We start from the raw sequence: 22,046 nt of genomic DNA, 5'->3' as shown, positions 1-22,046 counted from the left end.
GAAGAAGAAGAAGAAGAAGAAAAGGAAGAAGGACTTCACCAAGCAAGAGGGTAAACAAATTGCCTTAGGGGTTGTTGACAAAGGAAAGAAGATCAAAGGAAAGTGTTTCCATTGTGATGAGAAAGGACATTGGAAGAGGAATTGTCCAATATTTTAGGCTGCCAAGAATAAGGGTATGAATAATACATTCCTTCTTTAAATATGTTTGGTACAGAATTTCACGAATTCCTAGTGTGTGGATTCAGGTTGTACTAATCATATCTGCAATTCCTTGCAGGGGTTCCAAGAGACCAGAAAGCTTAAAGAAGGGGAGTTGTTTCTTACTTTGGCTGATGGGAGTAGGATTCCAATTGTATTTATTGGTGTTTATAATTTATGTTTTGAATCTAGAGTTCTAATATTGGAACACTGTTTGTATGTACCTAATATTCGTAGGAATTTAATTTCTGCTACTTACTTAGGTAAACATGGATATTGTGTTATCCTAAAAGACAATATTGTAATAAAGAAGGATAAAGTGTTTATCTGTTCTGGTAATATTGTGGATGGTCTTTATATTTTAACTCCTGATAAGCATGAATTATATCATTCTGAATTAGATAATAACTCTCATGTGAAATCATTAAAGAGAAAATTTCCTTCTACTAGTGATGCATATCTTTGGCACTTGCATTTGAATCATATTAATTCAAATAGGATTCAAAGACTGATCAAAGAAGGACTTTTAGAGCCCATGGAATTTGATGAATTTCCAATTTTTGAATCTTGTTTGGAAGAAAAAATGACCAAACAACCTTTTAATGCAAAAGGTAGAAGAGCTCAAGATTTGCTAGAACTAGTGCATTCTGATGTATGTGGTCCTATGTCAACCCAAGCAAAAGGAGGTTATGAGTATTTCATCACTTTTACCGATGATTACTTAAGATATGATTATGTGTACATAATGAAACGGAAGTCTGAAGCCTTTGAAAAGTTCAAAGAGTTGAGGGTTGAAGTTGAGAATCAATTAGGTAAACGCATAAAAGCCATTCGATCTGATCGTGATGGTGATTACCTTCTTGGAGATTTCAAGGATTACTTAATTGAAAATGGGATAGTATCCCAATTGGCTACACCTGGAACTCCCTAACAGAATGGTGTAGTAGAAAAAAGGAATAGGACTCTTTTAGAAATGGTTAGGTCCATGATGAGTTACTTAACTTTACCGATTTCCTTTAGGGGTTATGCCTTAAATACAGCAATACGTCTTTTGAATTTAGTTCCATCAAAATTTGTTCCCAAAACTCCCATGCAATTGTGGAGTGGGCATAAGCCTAGTATGAAATATCTCCACATTTGGGGTTGTCCTGCACATGTGTTAAAAGGGAAGCCTGATAAATTGGAACCAAAATCAAAGGTATGTTTGCTTATAGGTTATCCAAAAGAAACTAAGGGTTATTTATTTTATAGTCATAAAGATAACAAAGTTTTTGTTAGTACAAATGCTAAATTCTTGGAAAATGACCATATGAATAATTTTACTCCTAGAAGTAGAGTTGTTTTGGCTGAAATGAATGAACCTGTAAGAAAACAACCAATGGATGAAACTAGGGATGATGTGGCTGTATTAGATACACCACAAGATACTACTTATGAGATGTCTAGTACACAGGTGCCTCGTTGTAGTGGGAGAATTGTTTGGCCTCCTATAAGATTCATAGGTTTGGGAGAAACTTATGAAGCTATTTTAGAAGAGGCTGAATCGGATCCTTACACTTATGAAGAGGCAATGAATGATATAGATGCACATAATTGGGTCAAAGTTATGAAATCTGAATTAGATTCTATGTATTCCAATCAAGTTTGGGATCTTGTAAAGGCGCCTAACGGCATTAAACTTGTTGGTTGCAAAAGGGTTTACAAGAGGAAGAGAGGGATAGATGAAAAGGTTGAAACCTTTAAAGCAAGGCTAGTGGCAAAAGGGTATACATAAAAAGAAGGAATTGATTATGAAGAAACCTTTTCACCAGTAGCAATGCTTAAATCTATCAAAATTCTCTTATCTATTATTGCTCATTATGATTATGAGATTTGGCAAATGGATGTCAAGATTGCATTTCTTAATGGCAATCTTGAAGCGGAAATCTATTTGATGCAACCAGAAGGTTTCATAGCAAAGAACCAAGAGCATATGGTATGCAAGTTGAAAAGGTCCATTTATGGACTTAAGCAAGCATCTGGCCATGGAACATCAGATTTTGATCAAGCAATCAAATCATTTGGTTTTGAACAAAATCTTGATGAACCATGCGTGTACAAAAGACATTAAGATAAAGTAGTAATGTTCCTAGTGTTTTATGTTGATGATATTCTACTTATTGGAAATGATGTAGGGGTAATGTCATCGGTAAAGGTTTGGTTATTAGGCCAATTTGATATGAAGGACTTGGATGAGGCTAACTTTATTCTAGGGATCAAGCTTTGGCGAGATCGCAAGAATAAGATGTTAGGCTTATCACAAGCTGGATATATAGATAAGGTTCTAAAACAGTTTAGCATGCGAAACTCCAAGAAAGGATTACTTCCTTTCAGACATGGAGTTCCTCTGTCTAATGACCAAAGGCCTAAGACTCAAGAGGAAGTAGATATGATTAGACAAGTTCCTTATGCTTCTGTAGTGGGAAGTCTCATGTATGCCATGTTTTATACTAGACTAGATATCTGTTATTCAGTTGGCATGGTCAGTCGATATCAATCAAATCCAGGACCAAAACATTTGCAAGCTGTAAAGCATATTCTCAAGTATTTTCAGAGAACAAGAGATTATATGCTTGTTTACCGTTGTAAGGATTTGATTCCCATTGGCTATACAGATTCAGATTTTCAATCGAATCTAGATTTCAAAAAATCCACTTTAGGATGTGTTTTTACCTTGGGAGGTAGAGCTATTAGTTGGAGGAGTATTAAGCAATCTTATATTACAGACTCCACCATGGAGGCAGAATATGTTGCTGCTTGTGAAGCAGCAAAAGAAGCTGTCTGGCTTAAGAAATTCCTTTCTGACCTTGGTGTAATGAAATGGAGCAAGTTCCAATCACATTGATTTGTGACAATAGTAGAGCAGTTGCACAATCTAAAGATCCAAGGAATCACAAGAAAGGAAAGCACATTGAGGGAAGTACCACAGCATTAGAGATATTATTGCTCGTGGAGATGTGGTGGTAGCAAAGATTGAAAGTGCAAATAATCTAGCAGATCCCTTTACCAAAGTCTTACCTCAAAGGACATTTGAGTTACATTTGGGGGGAATGGGAGTTAGATTAGTGCACAATAGTCTTTAGGGCAAGTGGGAGATTGTTAGGATTAGTGCCCTTAAATCCTATTGTTTAATACTATATGTAATATTATGTATGATATGTTGTATGACTTAATATTGTAATTAATTAAGCTGTTTTATTATTATCTGAAATAATGGTAACATGAATATTCGGACATTATCATATAGTCCATGATGCATAGTATATGGTTTATGTAAAAAGTCACAGAAGATATAAAACAAGTTCTTTATAAACTCAGAATATAGTTTGTAGTCGGTGATGAAATTGGGCGTTTCATTTGCGAAGACTATAACATATCAACTAAGATGATTTGTCTTGATCATGGAAGTGGTGACTTCTAGTTGATATGTTGATATGTTTTAAGAGTTAAGACATATTGAACTGGACCGCTGTGAGATTTATTATTCTCATAATGACTGTCAATTGAATAATAAATTTCACGACTTATATTAACATGAACTCTTAATCCTGAGAGAATAATGGACCTGATCATGGAATGTAGGTTGTTTTTATATATCAGGAGTGAGATCAAAACCTCAGTATGTTGGACAGTCACATTTAGTGTTAATGGAACATGTATGCTCAAGATGGAATTCATAGTCTCTTAACGGAGATACAAAATATTCCCTTGAGATAAGTTTGATGAGTTTGTTATTTAGAGAGTTAGGCCTAACCACTTTGGTAAGAAATTACTAAAGTATTTATTTATGAAATTGGATTTCATAAATATATGATGAATAATTTTAACCGGGTACTCAAGGATTAAGATGTAATAATCTACAAAGTGGTAGTCTACATTTATGACTTTGTATTACTACGAATATTTTATGAAGGGGTTGCATGTACAATAAAGTCTTGGGGTATAATTTTAAATAAGACTCAGAGTGCAACTATATTTATATAGTGATATTAAATATAATTAATGGTAACTTTGGACTTGTCAAGAGTTGACAGAAAAGCCCAAGGCCCATTGGAGCTAGTGTCTTATTGGTCCCTTTTGGTCCATTCCAAGCCACATACTATAGCCCAATTGGAAAGGTCCAAAAGGCTAGCCCAATTAGATAATCAATTATTAAGAGAGAAACATACATATTTTTAAAACGAACAACTTGCATGAAATGGTGTATGTGAGTGTTGGACACTCTCTAATTCTCTCTTGAACAAATTCACATTACTGATTGAGAGACCACACATCTTGGGCGTTAGTGGAATTGGAGTGAAGATTAAAAGTATTCCCAAGAGTTTACAATCTTTGTTTTGAAATTCACCACACCAAGGTACACTCTCTTGTTCTTGTATTCTGAAAATTACATAGTGCATGTTATCAATTTCGAATGAAGTAGATCCATTAATTTTTCACTGCGCACATGCATTTTTCCATCACTTAATACCTACCTTGATCCCATTGGCTAAACACAATTTTAGAAATCTTAGCATTTAATGTAAGATAACCCCAAATACTCACCATGTGTCATATTACCCAAAGTAGCAAAGCAACCCCAAAAGCAAATCTCCCATTTATGGCCAAATCCTAGGATAATTAAGTCTACTATTCTACCCCCTGATCAATCCTACGTTTTTGGACTTTGTTAATTAATACCTCCCTAAACACCACTATAAAAGGATAAGCACACCAGCCCACAAAATAGACACCAACTCCTTTGAAATTTCTGATTTTCCTGTTACTTTGCTTAGTTTAGCTCTCCCCAAGCTCATAAATCATTCCCCTTTGCCCACATTCACTTAGCTTTAGACAGTCCCTTTCATTTTTTGCATATTCACAGCCCATAAATGCTTTCTAATCAGTCACAAACAACTCTTTACCCATTAAAACCTTAGCCTCAGCATTAACTCCATCACACCACCACAAGCTTAAATGCCCACTCACTCAAAATAGCCTAGACTACCCCATTCATGCCCTACACATATATTCCCCAAGAATCTTAGTTCAACATTTGCTGCACTAAGCTAGAATCTCTCTTTCCCTTCATTCCATCTTATTTTTTTCCTTCTTTTATTTGTAATTATGAAACCTTTAATCCTTATTTATTAATTATTATTATAAAAGCTATAATGTTTTGGATACTATGGAAGTTTTCATTTATGGAAAACATATGATTTTTACCATGTAAACACACTTATTAACTTGTCAGACGTCTACCGCTAGAGGTCTATCATATTCACTATTGAACCATTTTTTCTCTTGTGTACTTGTTATAACGGGCCCACTTTTATATTAACCAACTATGGAAAAAATGCATAATTTTTACTATGAAAATACATTTACTGATTTTCCAAACATTTGCCGCTAGACATTTTTCTTATTTACTGCTAGACTATTATTTAAGCACTTATTGTGGTGGGCCATTCTTTATGCAAGCTTATCTTTGCAGGAGGTATTTTGGGGCCTTATTATAATATTTGTCGGATGCAACCCAAACTTTGAGCAAAATGGGCCTTTTACACTTCACCAATTGCCTTTGGATCATATTCCAAGCCTAAAGTCGAGTCTTGATCTTGACTCCCCTAACATCAAATGGGCGATGAAAAAATGCCCCCAACAAACTCTAAGGCCCAAGGCCAGTTTAGAGCCCAATCTGATATTAAATTGACTTGAGGAGTATTAAAATGGAAAATATAACCTTTTGAAATGAGCAAAAATCTATTTTTGGAAATAAAATAACCAAAGTAGTTCTTAGCCTGTATACGTGGGTCATGGCTTGCGTACACTAGCTAAAGCATGTGTACACAGGCATGTTCTTGTGTACACAACTAGGGTTTCAGAAGCATATGAAAAGCAAGTTTTTTGCAATAATAGCTGAGATTTGGAATGAATCTTACATCATCTGGGAGCCGTTCCAAATCCCATTTTTTCAACTATAAAAGGCTTTACATGGTACATTTTCAAAACACACAGAAATCCCATGGGAAAAACTTAAAATTCACTAGAAATAGTGAATCAAAAGGGAGTTTTTCACAAAACATCCTCAAGTCTCCTTTTATTTGATTGGGGCCTTTTCTAGCCCTAATCTTTTGAGTTTAAGATTACTAATCACTCTTTCATTGAATTGTGATAGATTTGACTAAGGAAAATGGTAAAAAATCAAGCTTAGGAGCTTTTGCTTTAAGGTAAGCTTTAAACCCCCCCCCCCCCTTTTTTTTTCTTTTCTACCTTAATATTTGTTTTAATTTGCTTCTTTTGTTTAGTTTATGTTGTCTGGGTTAATTTTAGGTTTACCTTATATCTTTAAGCATGATAGGTTGTTAGATTGTATGTTTTAAGTTTCTACTCTACTTTTCTGTTAATTAGGGTTTTTGGGTAAGGATTTGCGTATGCATAATCTAGCTTGCACATACAGGCTGAATTCATGCGTACGCAGACCTGTTCTAGCATGCATGATGCCGTTACCCAGAAAACTGTAAATTTTTGTTTTTGTTTTTGTTTTGATTTTGCCTTCACATGTTTGTCTACATAACCTCATTTTCACATGTTTTTAAGCCTCATAAAATGTTTGCTCACCTTTTTAACATGCTTGTTTGTTATTGTAAGATTGAATTTATTCAAGTATGTGTTGGCTTTATTCCATACTAAATTTGCTTGTAATTCAAAATTTAGAAACCCTATATTTAGGTGGGAATAATGTAAGGGGTATGTGTGAGAGAGCGTGAAGAATTGATCAAGTGTGTGCATCAAGAGGCAACTAGTGACTAGATCTTATGACTGACTCACGAGTGGTGACTCGCCAGAATGTGTCACACGTGTGGAGCATGCAGGAAGCTGAAGGGTTAGGACAGCTGGATCACAACAAGACAAAAAGTATAGTTTGGCCTTTCTGTTATCTGGCAATTGGAACTCATGACTCATCCCAATTACGAGTGACTCGTTAGTGCACCCTGTTTTGCTAAAAAATGACTTTTCACATTCCTTCTCATACCCTAGTATAAATACCCTTATACCCACAAAATGTAGAGAGCTTCCAAAGAGAATTTTGGGAGAAAAACCCTAGAGAACAATAAGATTGATTCATCCACAATCTTATACATTTGATTCTTTAAGTTCCTCTACTCTCACCCTCTCTATTGTCTTAACCATAAGAGGATCTTAAGCCAAATCCTTACTTCACCATATTCAAAGTAATGAGAAGGTTCTTGGTGTTTGGGAAGCAATTCAAGAGAGAACCAATTCATTTTGGTTGATGCAATGGGCTAATTGCAGGATTCAGTAAGCTAGAGAAGACAAGGTTAGTCGTAACCCTATTGGAGCAAGAAACTTGGAGGGCTTAGGCTTGGAGAGTCTATTACAATTGACCCTAACTAATTTTCTAGTGGATCATTTTACTGCTTGGAGGGTGGCGGAGAGGTTTTTCACCAAGTTCTTCGGTTTCCTCTTCGATAACACATATCGGTTTTATCTTATATTTGCTTCTCTCTATCCCTTACTCTTTGCTTTTAATTACTGCTGAGTTATGATTAAATTATGGCTTAGAGTAGTTTGCATATTTGGGTATTGCTTATATTTATCATTCCGCACATACATTGTTTGAATATAAGCTTATTTTGGAATATTTGAATTTAGGGGTCTAAACATTCGCAAGTGTTTTATAAACTAAGTGAGCTTTGGGGGAAGATGGAAGGCTCCATTCGGGCCCAAATTTTCCGAAGTTCATCCTAGCAACTTATAATTGGTGTCATTGCCTATCATGGGCTTTGAGTATGTAAAGTTGTGATTTACAAATATGTATTTTGTTGGCTTTTATTCCGTGCCAAATTTGATTGTAATTTTATTCAATCTTGTGTACCCTATATTTGTTGTGGGTTGTGATTGTAAGGGTTGTGTGTTAGAGAGAGAGAGAGTGTGAAGACTCAAGCAAGTGAAGCCAGAAGACTTCTTGTAGGTGTCATACGACTAAGCTTCCCACGAAGTAAAGCATGTGCCTTGCACATGACTGGAATGCGAAGAGTCTGTACAGATGGAGACAGCTGTGTCTCGCGAGTATTTTGCGAGTAAGGTCTTTTCGTGAGACACCCGCGAGACATTCTGTTCTGCCAGTCTATACTGCCTGATACACACTTTCTGTACCCTCGTTATACATACCCATATTATCCACAAATGGGATAGAGAGCTTTTGAGAGAAAACCCTAGCTAAAACACTTGAGAGTTAGAAATTGTTATACTAACAATTCTCTACACATTTGTTTATGGGATTTCCTCATCTCCTACCTCTCCATTTCCATACCATTGAGAGGTCAATAGCCCAAACACTTACCACACCTTTTGAGAGTGTCCAGTGAGGTTTTGGTGCTGTTGGGAAACATTGGAAGAAGCCAAGGATGGTAGATGCAACATGGAGCTTGTTGTGGGATCTAGAGAGCTAGACAAGACACGGTTCCGATAAGCCTTGTTGGAGTAGGAGCTTGGAGGGCTTAGGTACAGAGGGTAGATTAGGCTTGGAGGGTCTCTTGCTTATCCATGTATCCTAACTAATTGTCTAGTGGATCGATTACCGCTTGGAGGGCGGCGGAGAGGTTTTTCACCAAGTTCTTCGGTTTCCTCTTCGATAACAAGTCTTGGTGTTATTTGTGTTTACATCTCTCTTCCCTACTCTTGTTCATTTTATTTTACTGCTGTGTTGCTTTAAATATGGATTAGAGTAGCTCTCTTGCTTGTTTGCTTGCTTTTACACTATTCCGTACTTAGTATTAAGTTAGTGTAAAATCAACCAAGCTGTAATTTGAATTGGGGTCTAAACAAGCTCTTGTGTTTTCACACATTTCGAGTTTTCAGAGTACGTTAAAGGTTTGCTACCAATCCACTATGGGGTCCATTTAGGCCCTCAGTTGGAATCATTGCCCACCTTGTTGTAAGTGACCTACTTATCTATCCCTTTAGCCTTAGGGAGCCTACCTACACTAGAGAGATCCTAGATCCTATCATGAAGGGTACCCTTTATATATCTCTTGTTTGTTCAACCATATATCATGTGTTCATCTAATTCTGAAGGACAAATAAAAGATATAAAAATGAAAGGGATGACCCTAAAGTTATGGTATACCCTAAGATGTTGTGGGACAAAAGAAAAGAAGTTCTCACATATAAGAGGCTTGTCCCTAAATCCAAAGGTATATATTAACTTGAAAGGTTCATAAGACCATAGCCTAATTGCTATCATAGGCCCAAGTTGGAAAAGCCCTTTTAAAAAAAAGGACTTTGAAGCCAAAATGAAACTCCCTAATCTTGGGTCTCTTTGTTGTATTGATGAGAATTTCATAGACTTTGAAAGGAAGGCTACAAAATATTCTAGCTAGAAGGCTATTTCATGGAAAAAATGATGAAATAATAAAGAAATGAAAATCCCAAAGGTGATGAATGCATTGTAGGCCCAAGTTTGAGACAAATGGTTGAAAATTCCTAAGTACATTCTAATGAAAGCCCATGAGAGTAAGATGAGAGTTTTGTTGTAAATGGACCAAAAGCCCAATGAAACAAGGGGCAAGGATCCATGAGAGGAAAGGGAGTGATATTGTGATTGGGCCTTCATTAAAATGAACTTAAGAATTTTGTAAGAACATCTAAAGTTAAAAATAAATCTCTAATTGGGACTTGAATGTCATAAAAATGGGGCTTTCTTTCAGGCATCATTGCACCATCAAAGTCAAGATAACACGTCCCCACTCCCATTTGGATTAGAGAGAAAGTAAGGCGCTTGATCAAGACTCAAGTGACCAAGGAGGGTTTAGGATTCCTTGAAGGCTACAATGGAATCAAGAAAAACCATGTCACTCTCAACAGGAATTTCATGAAAGAAGAAGGAGACTTCCCTTATTGTGGCTTCCTCGAACCTTAGGTAGGTAAAGATGGAAGGGTATATCTAGGCTGGAAGATTTTCTTTAATGAAAAACTCACTTTTAAGGAGAAGCCTACCATGGTGATCAAAGAAGTGCAAGAAGAGGTCGATTGGGTGAACTACATGGATGCTGAAGCAATGAAGGCCATGATGAAGATGAGTGGGGACGTGTTTGCCATCGCCAATGAAGAACCAAGTGATCCTTCCAAGCTCATCATGCCTACTATAGGGCCTATTAATAATTGGACTTGGGCTGGGTTTTTTGAGAACATGGGGAAAAGTTTTATAATGCAAGTTCCAATGTACTTTTCAATATTTTCAATAAGATGAATTCTGACTTGACTTACTTTGATGTGTCCCATAACATTGAAATTCTGCACTTAAATGATTCAAATGAACTTGAAAATGAAATTAATAAACAATTGGGAAAGAAAATTGAACCTGTGGAACCAACTCTTGAAACTATAAATTTGAGAAATGATGAAAATCCACGCTTAATTAAAATTGGTTCAACTCTAAATGAAAAAGAAATGAAAGATCTTCAAGAACTCCTCATGGAATTTCAAGAGGTGTTTGCATGGTCCTATGAAGATATGCTTGGAATTGACCTTGAGATAACTTAACATCACATTGATACCCATGACCACATGGTGCCTATCAAGCAAAAATTGAAAAGAACGAGGACCGAATGGCTCTTAAAGATCAAAGAAGAAGTCACTAAGCAACTAAAGGTAAGGTTCATCAAACCTGTAAACCAAGCCGAATGGATAGCCAATGTTGTGCCCATACCTAAGAAGGATGGAAAGGTGAGGATGTGTGTGGATTTTAGAGACTTGAATAAGGCATGCCCTAAGGATGACTTTTCCCTCCCTCACATTGATGTCTTAGTAGATAACACGGTGAGAAGTGCTTTGATGTCCCTCATGGATGGTTTTTCGGGATACAACCAAATCAAGATGGCTCTTAAAGATATGCCGTTTGGCCTCAAGAATGCTGGGGTAACTTATCAAAGGATGGCTACGGCCTTGCTACATGATATGATGCATAATGAGGTAGAGATGTATGTTGATGATATGATAGTGAAATCTAAGGATAGAGGAAGTTCTTCGAGAGGATTAAAGAATACATACGGAGGTTGAACCCACAAAAGTGCACCTTCGGAGTAACCGCTGGAAAATTGTTAAGATTCCTAGTGAGTGATAGTGGGATAGAGGTTAACCTATCCCAGATCAAAACCATATTGGAGATGCCTCCACCCAAAAGTGAGAAAGAGATTAAGGGTTTCTTGGGTTGACTACAATACATTAAATGATTCATTGCCAAGCTCACCTCCACTTGTGAGCCCATCTTTAAACTTTTAAGGAAGAATGAGCCACACACATGGAACGATGAATGCCCAAAAGCTTTTGAACTTATCAAGGATTATTTCCTCCACCCACCTATCCTAGTGCCTCCACAACATGGAAAACCCTTACTCTTATACCTTCCCATCATAAGGGATGCGATTGGAAGTATGCTTGCATAGGAAGATAATGAGAAGAATGAAAAAGCCATATACTACTTGAGTAAGAGATTCCATGATTACAAGACTAAGTACACTCCCATAGAAAAGTCATGCTTCGTACTTGTCTGGGCCATACAGAAATTGAGAGATGTCGTTTTACCCTTCCAAATGTAGGTACTAGCAAGAATGGATCCATTGAAGTACCTCTTTGAGAAGCCCGCTTTGAGTGGAAGATTGTCAAGATGGTTGATCTTATTGGCAAAATTCGATTTGAAGTATGTGGCTAGGAAAAATATTAAGGGAAGTGTCATGTTAGATTTTTTGTCGAGAATCCCATAGAAGGGGAAGATGGTAAAGTGGATTTTCTGGATGAAGACATTTTGGATGTTGAGTTAGGGACATGGAAGATGTACTTTGATGGAGTCATAAATCAATATGGGAATGGGATAGGAATACTCTTGATCACCCACGAGGGATCTCACATACCTTTGACAATCAAATTGAACTTTGAAGTGACTAACAACATGGCTGAATATGAGGCTTGCATTGCTGGAATGGAAGCTCTTCAAGAATTGGGAGTAAAAGAGGCCAAAGTCTTTAGGGATTCTACTTTGGTTACAGCCCAAGCGCAAAAGTTTTGGAAAGTGAATGAAGAACACTTGAAGCTTTATCAACAATACCTTGAGGATTTGACCAGGACTTTTTACAGAATTGAGTACACAATCATTCCTAGAGATCAAAATCAATTTGCGAATGCGTTAGCTATTTTAGCCTCCATGGTTGAAATACCTAAAGGAGTATGAACACAACCTTTGGAGATTGAACAAAGTTACGAGGAAGTGCATAAAAGGAAGACCAAAGCTTCAATAATGGCCATAAAGGAAGAGGAAGTTCCATGGTATTATGACATCAGGTAGTTCTTAGAACTAAGGGTGTATTTGGATAATAACGACAAGAAAGAACGTCATTCCATAAGGATGAGACAACCCAATACATCCTATGTGGAGGACAACTCTATAGAAGGTCCTATGATGGTGTACACCTTCGTTGCTTGAAAAGAGAAGAAGCAGAAAGGGTAATGGAAGAAGTTCATCAAGATATTTATGGCCCTCACATAATGGAAGGATGTTAGCCAAGAAGATCCTAAGGATGGGGTACTACTAGAGTACAATGGAGATCGATTGTGTGGACTATGTGAAAAGTTTCCATGATTGTCAGACACACACCAGCTTGAACCATGTATTGCCTAGCAAGTTCTATAGCATGACTTCTCCATGGCCGTTCTCAGTTTGGGGAATAGATGTGATTGGAAGGATAGTTCCCAAGGCTTCAAATGGGCATGAATACATTTTAGTGGTAATTGACTACTTTACCAAGTGGATGGAAGCAGCCTTCTACTTCGTATTGAAGGCTAGGCATGTTGCTCGATTCTTGGAAAACAACATCATATGTCAGTTTGGGGTGCCTCGAGAGATCATTTCTGATAATGGTTCCCACTTTGAAAGTGAAGTTCGAAGGGTCATGGAAGAATATGACGTTGAGCATCACAAGTCTTCACCATATCGACCACAAGCTAACAGGGCCGTAGAAGCAGCTAATAAGAATGTGAAGAATATCCTAGCCAAGATGGTGGTGATGTACAAAGATTAGGTTGAGAAGCTTCCATTTGCCCTATAGGGTTATAGAACTTCTATCTGAGCATCGACTGGGGAAACACCTTACTCATTGGTTTATGGTAGTGAGGTAGTGCTTCCTATTAAGGTGGAGAAACAATCTTTGAGCGTATTAGTAAAATCTAAGGTCCTAGAGGAGGATTGGGCTAAGGCGAGATATGAACAATTGGCTTTGATAGATGAAAAGAGAGCTAGGGCATAATATCATGCACAAGGATACCAAAAAAGGGTTGCTAGAGCATTCAACAAAAAAGTAAAACCGAGAAACCTTAAAGAAGGAGACTTGGTCCTAAAGGTGCTTAAAGATGAGACTTTTGATCTAAGAGGAAAAATGAAGCCTAGGTGGTCTAGGCCGTTCATCATTAAGAAGATCATGTTCGGAGGTGCTACAAGAATCATAGATTTGGATAGGGAAGAGATACTTCACCCTATTAACATTGATAGACTCCATAAATACCACATATAAAGAAAAGAAAAAAAAAGCCTGCTAGGTTGAAAACTCGAAAGGACGGCCTAGACAAAAGTTAAGGCAAAAGAACCTCGCTAGATTGAAAACTCGAAAGGGCAGTCTGGGCAAAAGTTAGGGGAGAAGACCATGGACATAGTGAAAATTCGTCAAAGGATGTCATGGGCTAAAGTTACATGGCAAAGGAAAAAGAAAAGAAAAGAAAAGAATGAATAAATGAGATGACAACAAGCAAAGATAATAAAAAGGAAAATTCTTTCATTGCTTAAACTAAAAGATAGTAAGTTTGCTTTCATAGGGTATTCGGAACATTCCAATCCTTTATTAAATTCAAAAACAAAAGCATAAGAATCATAAAAGTACAGAAAAGTAAAACATGGGGCACATTAAGGTCGTTACTTAGTCCTCCTTATCTTCTTGCTAGTCTTCATGTGAGCCTTTTATCCTTCAAAATCCACATCATGTCATCCTTCAACCATTGCTTGTAACTTGCAGTGGGGTAGGTGTATTTGGAAGGAATGATGTCTTTTGTCACCCTACGGTGTGGCCAAGCTTCAATAATCCTGCCCAAGATCCCATTGGTGAACATTGTAGTGTGGAAGGCACCTTCATCACTAGGAGCTCCTTAATGCTCTCCAAATTGCCTTAAGATACGAGAAGTGGAGTAGTAAGAGTAAGAATGAGGCCCAACTAAAGTCACATAATGGTCCTTGTAGCAACTATGAACCATGCTTAAGATATGCCACCATTCCACGATCTACTGAATGTTGGTCTCCTTAAGGTGGCCCATGAGCTCCATGTACACTTCAAAGCCCAAGACATCTCAAAGCCAGCGATCCTTAAGATGCTTAGGAAGATAGGTGTTGGGGGGTACAGTAGGAGGATAAAGCAATTGAAGTCTCTCTTGTAGCCATATCTGAAAAAAGAAGAGAAGAGAGGAAGTAAAGAAAAAAAAAAGGGAGAGAAGAAAAGAAGAAAAGAAAAAACTGGGGAGCATGAGTGAGAAAAAATAAAAATAATGAAAGACGATATAAGGTGCCTCGGTGGGTTGAAAACCAAAAGGCAATCCATGCAAAATTAGAGGAATCCCACTAGGTTGAGAACCTAGGCAAAAGTTAGGGATTATACCTGAAGAAGAAGAGGACTTCTTGCAAAGAAGCTTGCTTCCTTCCTTTGAAAGGCATCCAAACCATTGAGAGTTTCCGCCAAGATCAGGCTTACCAGATTGCCCTTCTTTAGCTCATAAGCTACCATACACATTCGAAGGTCTACACAATATGACTGTTGAACCAAGAAATACATTACAAGGGCACATAAGCAAAAGGCACGAAGATAGTATGATCATGGCCTCTCACCCTCAAGAAGGCTCGAACCTGAAAAGTAGTTAAAGACCAACCTAAGTTTGAGTTTGTCAAATACACATCACCTATTGGCTGTGCTTTCAGGGACACCCAACACCACTCGCAGCAAGGAAGGAAGATCCCCACCCATGGTAGGAAAGATAAGATCATCAATCTTTGGTTCACCTATGATAGCAGCGAATTCCTTAATAGTAGGGCATAGTTCTATTCCATTGAAGTGGAATACATGCTAGAAAGGAACCCAATAGTTGGCAACAGCATGGTGAAGAGGCTCATCCACCCTAATTTAATAGTAAGGGAAGATGCAAGGAAGGCCATAAGGAGCAATAGTTGAAATCGGGACCTAGCTTCCTAATCCAAGTGGAGACATCAATAGGAGAGTTTTCTGCCATTGCAAGACCTCAAAAAAGTGTTCTCTGGGTTGGAAATACATTAGTGAGGGTTTTGGACCCAAATGACTAATTTTATACCTAAGTAAGTCGGCTATGGTTTTTTTGATTCGCGGCCCACGTGTGTAGAGTCAACCCTGCATACGCAAAGTCAAAGCTGCTTATGCAGGCTCATCTCCATGTACGCAAGGCGTTTGGCAGAAGCCCATGTTCCCATGTTTTGAGCACAGTTTTTCCAGTCCCAAGAATTCCTAGGGTCCCTGTGACCTAAAAAAATCATTCAAGACATATCCTAAGCAAGATTGCAAGCATCAAAGAAGCAAAGATTGTATAGAAACATACAATTTATCATTGTACTTGTAAATTAAGTGCTAAGTTCCAATCAAAAGCATGAATGTAAAAAGATATTCTTAATACAATCCTTTGTCTTAAACTTAATCCAAAAGTTTATCAAGTGAAATGAAAAAAATTAAAAGCAAAAGGAAAAAAAAACTATGTTGTGTGTATATGCTATGACTGCAGGTAATCAACAGTGTTGCCTCTTCCTTGGTTGGTAGCTAGGGGTTGCCTTCTAGTCCTCCTCTTAGCCACCATCATCAACATCATCATCACCACCACCAGGGTGGGCCGCTCCTCCAGGTCCATATAGATCCCTCAAGTAGTTGGCCACCTCCAACTTGAGATTCCCAGCCAACCACACCAACTCCTTATGCTCTTAAATAATGGGTTGCAATTTAAAAGAAGAAAGATTAGTGAATGAAACAAGAAAAGAAATGGCAAAGAAGAAAGAACAAAAATGAAGAAAGGACTCACTGCTCAAGTGTTGGGAGGGAAAGGATAGCCCATGACATTGGGATTACAAGGCATGACATGCTCTCGAGCAAAGCCATCCAGACTGTAGGCATAGACCATCCAAGGGATGTATGGAGGATCAATGGGCTCACTGGCAGCAGGTCCCCCTTATTACAATTCCTTGCATTAGTAGTCATGACAAGCAAAGAAAAAAAGAGAAGAAGAACAAAAGTTTGAGCATATACCTAAACAGTAAGAGAAGGCATGAGATGAGTGATGTTGAACTCATCATAATCCAACCCCTCAAGAAGTTGCTCGACATAAGAAGTACCACTCCCCTATGAGTTGTACTCAACATTGGTCATGGAGTGTAGGGCAAGCATGAACTTAGGAGGGTCCCTCGGAATCTGTGGGTCATTCATACCCATTAACTGGCGCCGTACCCTCTCTGCCAAGTATAGCGCCCTCACACCCGCTCCTTCAAAAGGTTGAGTAATCTTTGAAGCGATGAAAGTGGTAGGCTCCAAGTCTTGAGAAGCAGGAAGGGGCTGGCCGGCCCATGGGGTCCAGTTAACCTATAAAGACATGAGGTTAGAAGAAATACATCCTAAGAAGAATGCATAAAAAATCTTGAGAAACTAGAACTACTGAACTTACCTCATCAGAAGTCAACCCAGCAAGGTGGGCCCTCACTTGGTGGAAGTTGTTCAAAACTAGGTCGGTGCCCGAAGTTATAAGGCCATACCTAACCACCCATCACTACAAAAAGAAGCACAAACCACAAGTTGGATGCAAGATAACACTTTGCAACATGGCAGATGCAATATAATAGATGCAAGATGACAATTTTCAAGGCAATATTGTTTGCAAGACTACGAGCTACAAGTGAAGGTAAAAGACTAAAAAGAGATCTGACCTCAAGGAGCTTCCAAGGCCCTACAAGTTACTTCAAAGTGCCCCGGTTGAGAGTGTTGAGGATGAAGTAAAGGTAAATAGACATGCTTGCCCCCAGTTGGCCCTCCGTGCCTAACCAAAATCCTGGAAGAGGGTTAGCCACCTCAAAGACACCGTTTGCCCACCATTGGCAAAGAGGTAGGTCCCCATCAAGTGGAGAAGGAAAGCCTTAGCCATGCAGACACATTCCTTAGTGGAGTACTTCCTCCCTAACATGTTGATGCCTAGCTGCACATCCAACACGCCATCCAAACTAATGATGGACCTCTCGAAACCAAGACCAGTCATGCAATAAAAGTCATAGGGAGTCGTTGGGAAATTTAGAGAAGTTTCAAATCTAGTACAAAACCTTTATCCCTAGACTCTACAATCCCCATAGATGAACTCACAGCAAAAACCTTCTATTGCTTTAGAACCTCTGAACTCTTCAATAAATGAACACCACCCTTTGATGCATGAATCCTAGTACGTGACTAACCAATTGCGCGGATCCCAGTACACGACTTAATCACCAACTAGAAGAAGATTGTTGGTTGCAAAGTTCATCACTTCATCAACAATAAAGATTAAGAAGCACTTGGTTATAAAACCCTAAGGCGCAAAAGACACAGTGGCTTCTTTCAGAGAGAATAAGGCATCAGTCACCTTTTGCATATGTTCTCCTTGTATTCTCTTATGTGACGGCGTCTAAAATAAGCCTTATATAGGTCTAGGGTTGTGAGAAAAGAAATCTTACATAAATACAAATACTTAGGTCGAAAATCAGATCTGGAAATCTGAATTCCTGTAACCTTGATCGATTGGGAGGTGTCGAGGGGAAAGAAGCTTTCTCGATTGATCCACCAGCTATTGAGAAGGTGTCGAGATTGCGATAACAATCAACTGAAGAGCTCGATAGATAGCCTAGCTGTTGAGAGGTGTCGAGCAACTGTCGAGCTATCTGTCCGTAGGTGTCGAGTTATATGTCCCGCTTTAATGAATAGCTTTTCTTCACTTGTTTCTTGGTCCAATCTTCATGGCTTTAATACTAGACTTAAACAATATGTTTCTTTAAGTATTAAACACATCCTAGGTCTACCCAAATACAAGTAAAGTGTGCGTTTTGTCAAAGGATTAGCCAATTACATAAAAGAATGACATATGTTCTTAACAAGTGAAACACATATGTTCTAATAGGAGTCACAATCATCTTTCGCTCGGCGATGTGAAAGGTGTGGGTAGTGTCCCATCACCTTTCAATGAGGCACTGTACTAAGGTAGCACTCGCAGACTTCTTCGAAAGGAGACTAGTGATAGGCTCAAAGCCCGCCTCTCGGACATAGCCTCTAGTTTTAGGGATGAGCAAGTTGAACGATTCTACAACCTTATTTGTGCTTCCCCTGCCAACATAAGGGGTTGATGACTGCAAAAAATAAAATGTTGTTAAATTCATGATTCGAGTGAAATTAAAGAAATATGGTGTTTTGGTGTGAGAGTGAAGATAAATAGGATGATACAGTGATAATCGAATGCGAAAATGACAAGAATGTGTTTTAGAATTGCATATGGAAGTGAAACGGTTGAAAGAGGAGTAAAAATAGGCAGAGCGGGGCTTCTGCCAAATGTCTCACATACGTGGGTCAAAGCCCACACATGCAGAAAAGACCTCACGTATGCAGGTCCATTCCCATGTACGCAAAACCTCAAGAACACACCTACGTACGCATGAATACAATCTACATATGCAGGCTCAAGCCCACGCACGCAAGAACACAGATAGAAGCAGTTCTTCAACATTTTCAAGAAAAAATAATCTAGAATCAATCCTAAACATGTTCCTACCCCTCCTAAGACATTAGGTTTTCATTTAAACCCATCCCACAACAAAACCTAAGCATTTACATGGCAAAAAGCACATTCAAACCAAAGATCAGAGAGGAACTTGAAAATGAGAAAAAAATGAAAAGCTTATAGATTCGCCCATAGGAATGTGATTCTTTAGCTGGTATGTCAATGGTGGAGGTCCTACCTACCTCGTGACTCCACTCCAATGGGTGAGACAAAAGGCATCAGCAGATAGGACGTGAAAGGATTTCCTGGCATTGGTACCATTGAGGGAGATGATGAGAGAAAGAGAGAAAATAAGGAAATGAGGAAGTTGGAGAGAATGGGAGAATCAGAAACTATGAGAAAAAGAAAGAGGAGAGGGAGGTTTTTGTAGAGAGAAAAGAGAGAGGAGTTGTGAAGAAGATGAAGAGATGAGGAAAATAAAGAGAATGAAGGAAAAAAAAAAAAGGAAACAGTTGGTAACCGTTGGAGAAAATAAAAAGGCAGGAACGCACCTGATGGCTAAACTATGAGTAGTTTAGGCCTTACCACTAAACTACATGTAGTTTAGTCATGAATAGTTAAAAAAAAAAAAAAAGTTTTTTCAAAAAAGGGAAGGATATCTCAAGACTTCCACAAATTATCAAAATCAAAAAAGATTTTCCCTAGTGAATCAAGCACATTTTTCCCAGTGGATCAAGCACCTCAAGAACCTTCCCCCAACAGGTCAAGCATGCTAAATATCATCCCCAATAAGGAATCAGAAGACACTTCCCCAATATTTCAAGCATTCCAAGCAAAGTATCCCCAGTGAAGGAAGCAGAAGATTCTTCCTACAGTGAATCAAACCTACCGAACATCATTCTCAGTAAGGAAGTAGAAGACTCTTCCTCAATATGTCAAGCATCTAAAGCAAATCCCCAGCAAGGAAGCAGAAGATTCTTCCCCTGTGAGTCCCATACAAAAATCCCTAGCAAGAAAGTAGAAGATTCTTCCTTAAAATCCTCTATAAACCATGAAGGAAGCAGGAGATTCTTCCCTAGTGGACCCCAAATCCTCAGTACGTTTCTCATCTCCAAGCAAGTCATAAGAGGTAGAAGATTCCTCCCCATGCACCTTCATTCCTCAGTGAGTTCTTCTCCATCCCTAGTGGATCCTACTCATGCACATACCCTTTGGGAATTGAACATGCAGGCACGGCAGAAAAAGGTAGAGATAGTGATAGAGAAAGAGGCCAAGGCCAACCTGGGGCAAGAGCCTCACCAGAAAAGGTAGAGAAAGAAGTGAAAAAGACAAGAGGAACAAGTCACCCGGATAAGTTTGAAGCAAGAGCCTCGGATGGACACCACAGAGTCTATATCCTTTTTGTTTTTTGTTGGGTTAGCTTGTGAGAGCACCCTTGTTTGTTTTCTTTTTCTTTATTAGTGACTTTGGAATACTGAGTCAGTCGCCATTTGCTTGCAAGTGGCAAAACAAGTTCTAGGATAGTGAACTTGTCGTTGCTTGTTTCCCGAGCAACAAAGGTGGGACTTCAGATATACGAATCCCACGTAGCTCTTCGGAGTTACACCCCACCTCATATATGCGCAATATGTGTTGTGTGCGTAGGTAGGGCCCGAGCCATACATCGAAACAATATGTTTTGTCTCTTATTCTTTTGATTCCATTAGCAAAACTCACGAATCAAAAGAAGGGCATCTGTAGCCACCGCATTTTATACCCCTTATGACTCGGGGCCCCGTTCCGCAATGATGCTTAAACTCTAAGGCCTAAGGCCAGTTTAGAGCCTAATCAGATATTAAATTGGCTTGAGGAGTATTAAAATGGAAAATATAACCTTTTGAAATGAGCAAAAATTTATTTTTGGAAATAAAATGACCAAAGTAGCCCTCAACTTGCGTACATGGGTCGTGGCCTGCATACGCGAGCTAAAGCATACGTATGCAGGCACGTTCTTGCGTACGCAACTACAGTTTCAGAAGCATATGAAAGGCAAGTTTTCTGCAATAATGACTGAGGTTTGGAATGAATCACACATCGTCTGGGAGCCTTTCCAAATCCCATTTTTTCAACAATAAAAGGCCTTACATGGTGCATTTTTAAAACACACAGAAATTTCACGGGAAAAACCTAAGATTCACTAGAAAATAGTGAATCAAAAGGAAGTTTTTCACAAAACACCCTCAAGTCTCTTTAGTCTCTTTTTATTTGATTAGGACCTTTTCTGGTCCCCAATCTTTTGAGTTTAAGATTACTAATCACTCTTTCATTGAATTATGATAGATTTGATTGAGGGAAATGATAAAAAATCAAGCCTAGGAACTTTTGCTTTAAGGTAAGCTTTAAAACCCTTTCTTTTTTTTTCTTTTCTGCCTTAATCTTTGTTTTAATCTACTTCTTTTTTTTAGTTTATGTTTGCTTATGTTTATCTAGGTTAGTTTTAGGTTTTCCTTATATCTTTAAGCATGATAGGTTATTAGATTGTATGTTTCAAGTTTCTACTCTGTTTCTGTGTTGATTAGGGTTTCTAGGTAAGGATCTGTGCATGCATGAACTAACCTACGCACGCAGGCTGAACTCATGCATATGCAGACCTGTTCTAGCGTGCATGATGTCATTAATAAGAAAACCCTAATTTTTGTTTGTTTTGATTCTGCCTTCACATGTTTGTCTACATAGCCTCCTTTTCACATGTTTTTAAGCCTCATAAAATATTTGCTCACCTTTTTAACATGCTTGTTTGTTTTCATATGTCTAGATTAGGGTTTAGTCTAGGGTTTCTTCATTTTAATGCCATCCATCCACATGTTGCTGAGAGGTAAGTAAAAGGGTAAGTCATGCATTAGAAATGCTCATGCATTTGTGTTAGGTTTTCTTAGATGTATGGTTAGGGTTTCTATTATGTTAACTTTTTGTATTTGATATGTTTTGCTTGATGA

The 22,046-nt window shown here is 38.3% G+C and overlaps 1 long non-coding RNA gene across 1 annotated transcript; it reads right to left on the bottom strand.

The window, feature by feature from the left end:
- Positions 1-16,752: 16,752 nt before the first annotated feature.
- On the bottom strand, positions 16,753-17,515 carry LOC115986333. The gene is made up of 3 exons (XR_004090694.1): positions 17,264-17,515; positions 17,005-17,106; positions 16,753-16,922 (listed from the first exon to the last, which is right to left on the bottom strand). It is a non-coding gene; the product is annotated as an uncharacterized LOC115986333 (long non-coding RNA).
- Positions 17,516-22,046: the final 4,531 nt, after the last annotated feature.

This window comes from Quercus lobata, chromosome 4 (assembly GCF_001633185.2).
Source record: "Quercus lobata isolate SW786 chromosome 4, ValleyOak3.0 Primary Assembly, whole genome shotgun sequence".
Taxonomy (NCBI): domain Eukaryota; kingdom Viridiplantae; phylum Streptophyta; class Magnoliopsida; order Fagales; family Fagaceae; genus Quercus; species Quercus lobata.
This window is presented reverse-complemented; position numbering and strand designations above follow the sequence as displayed.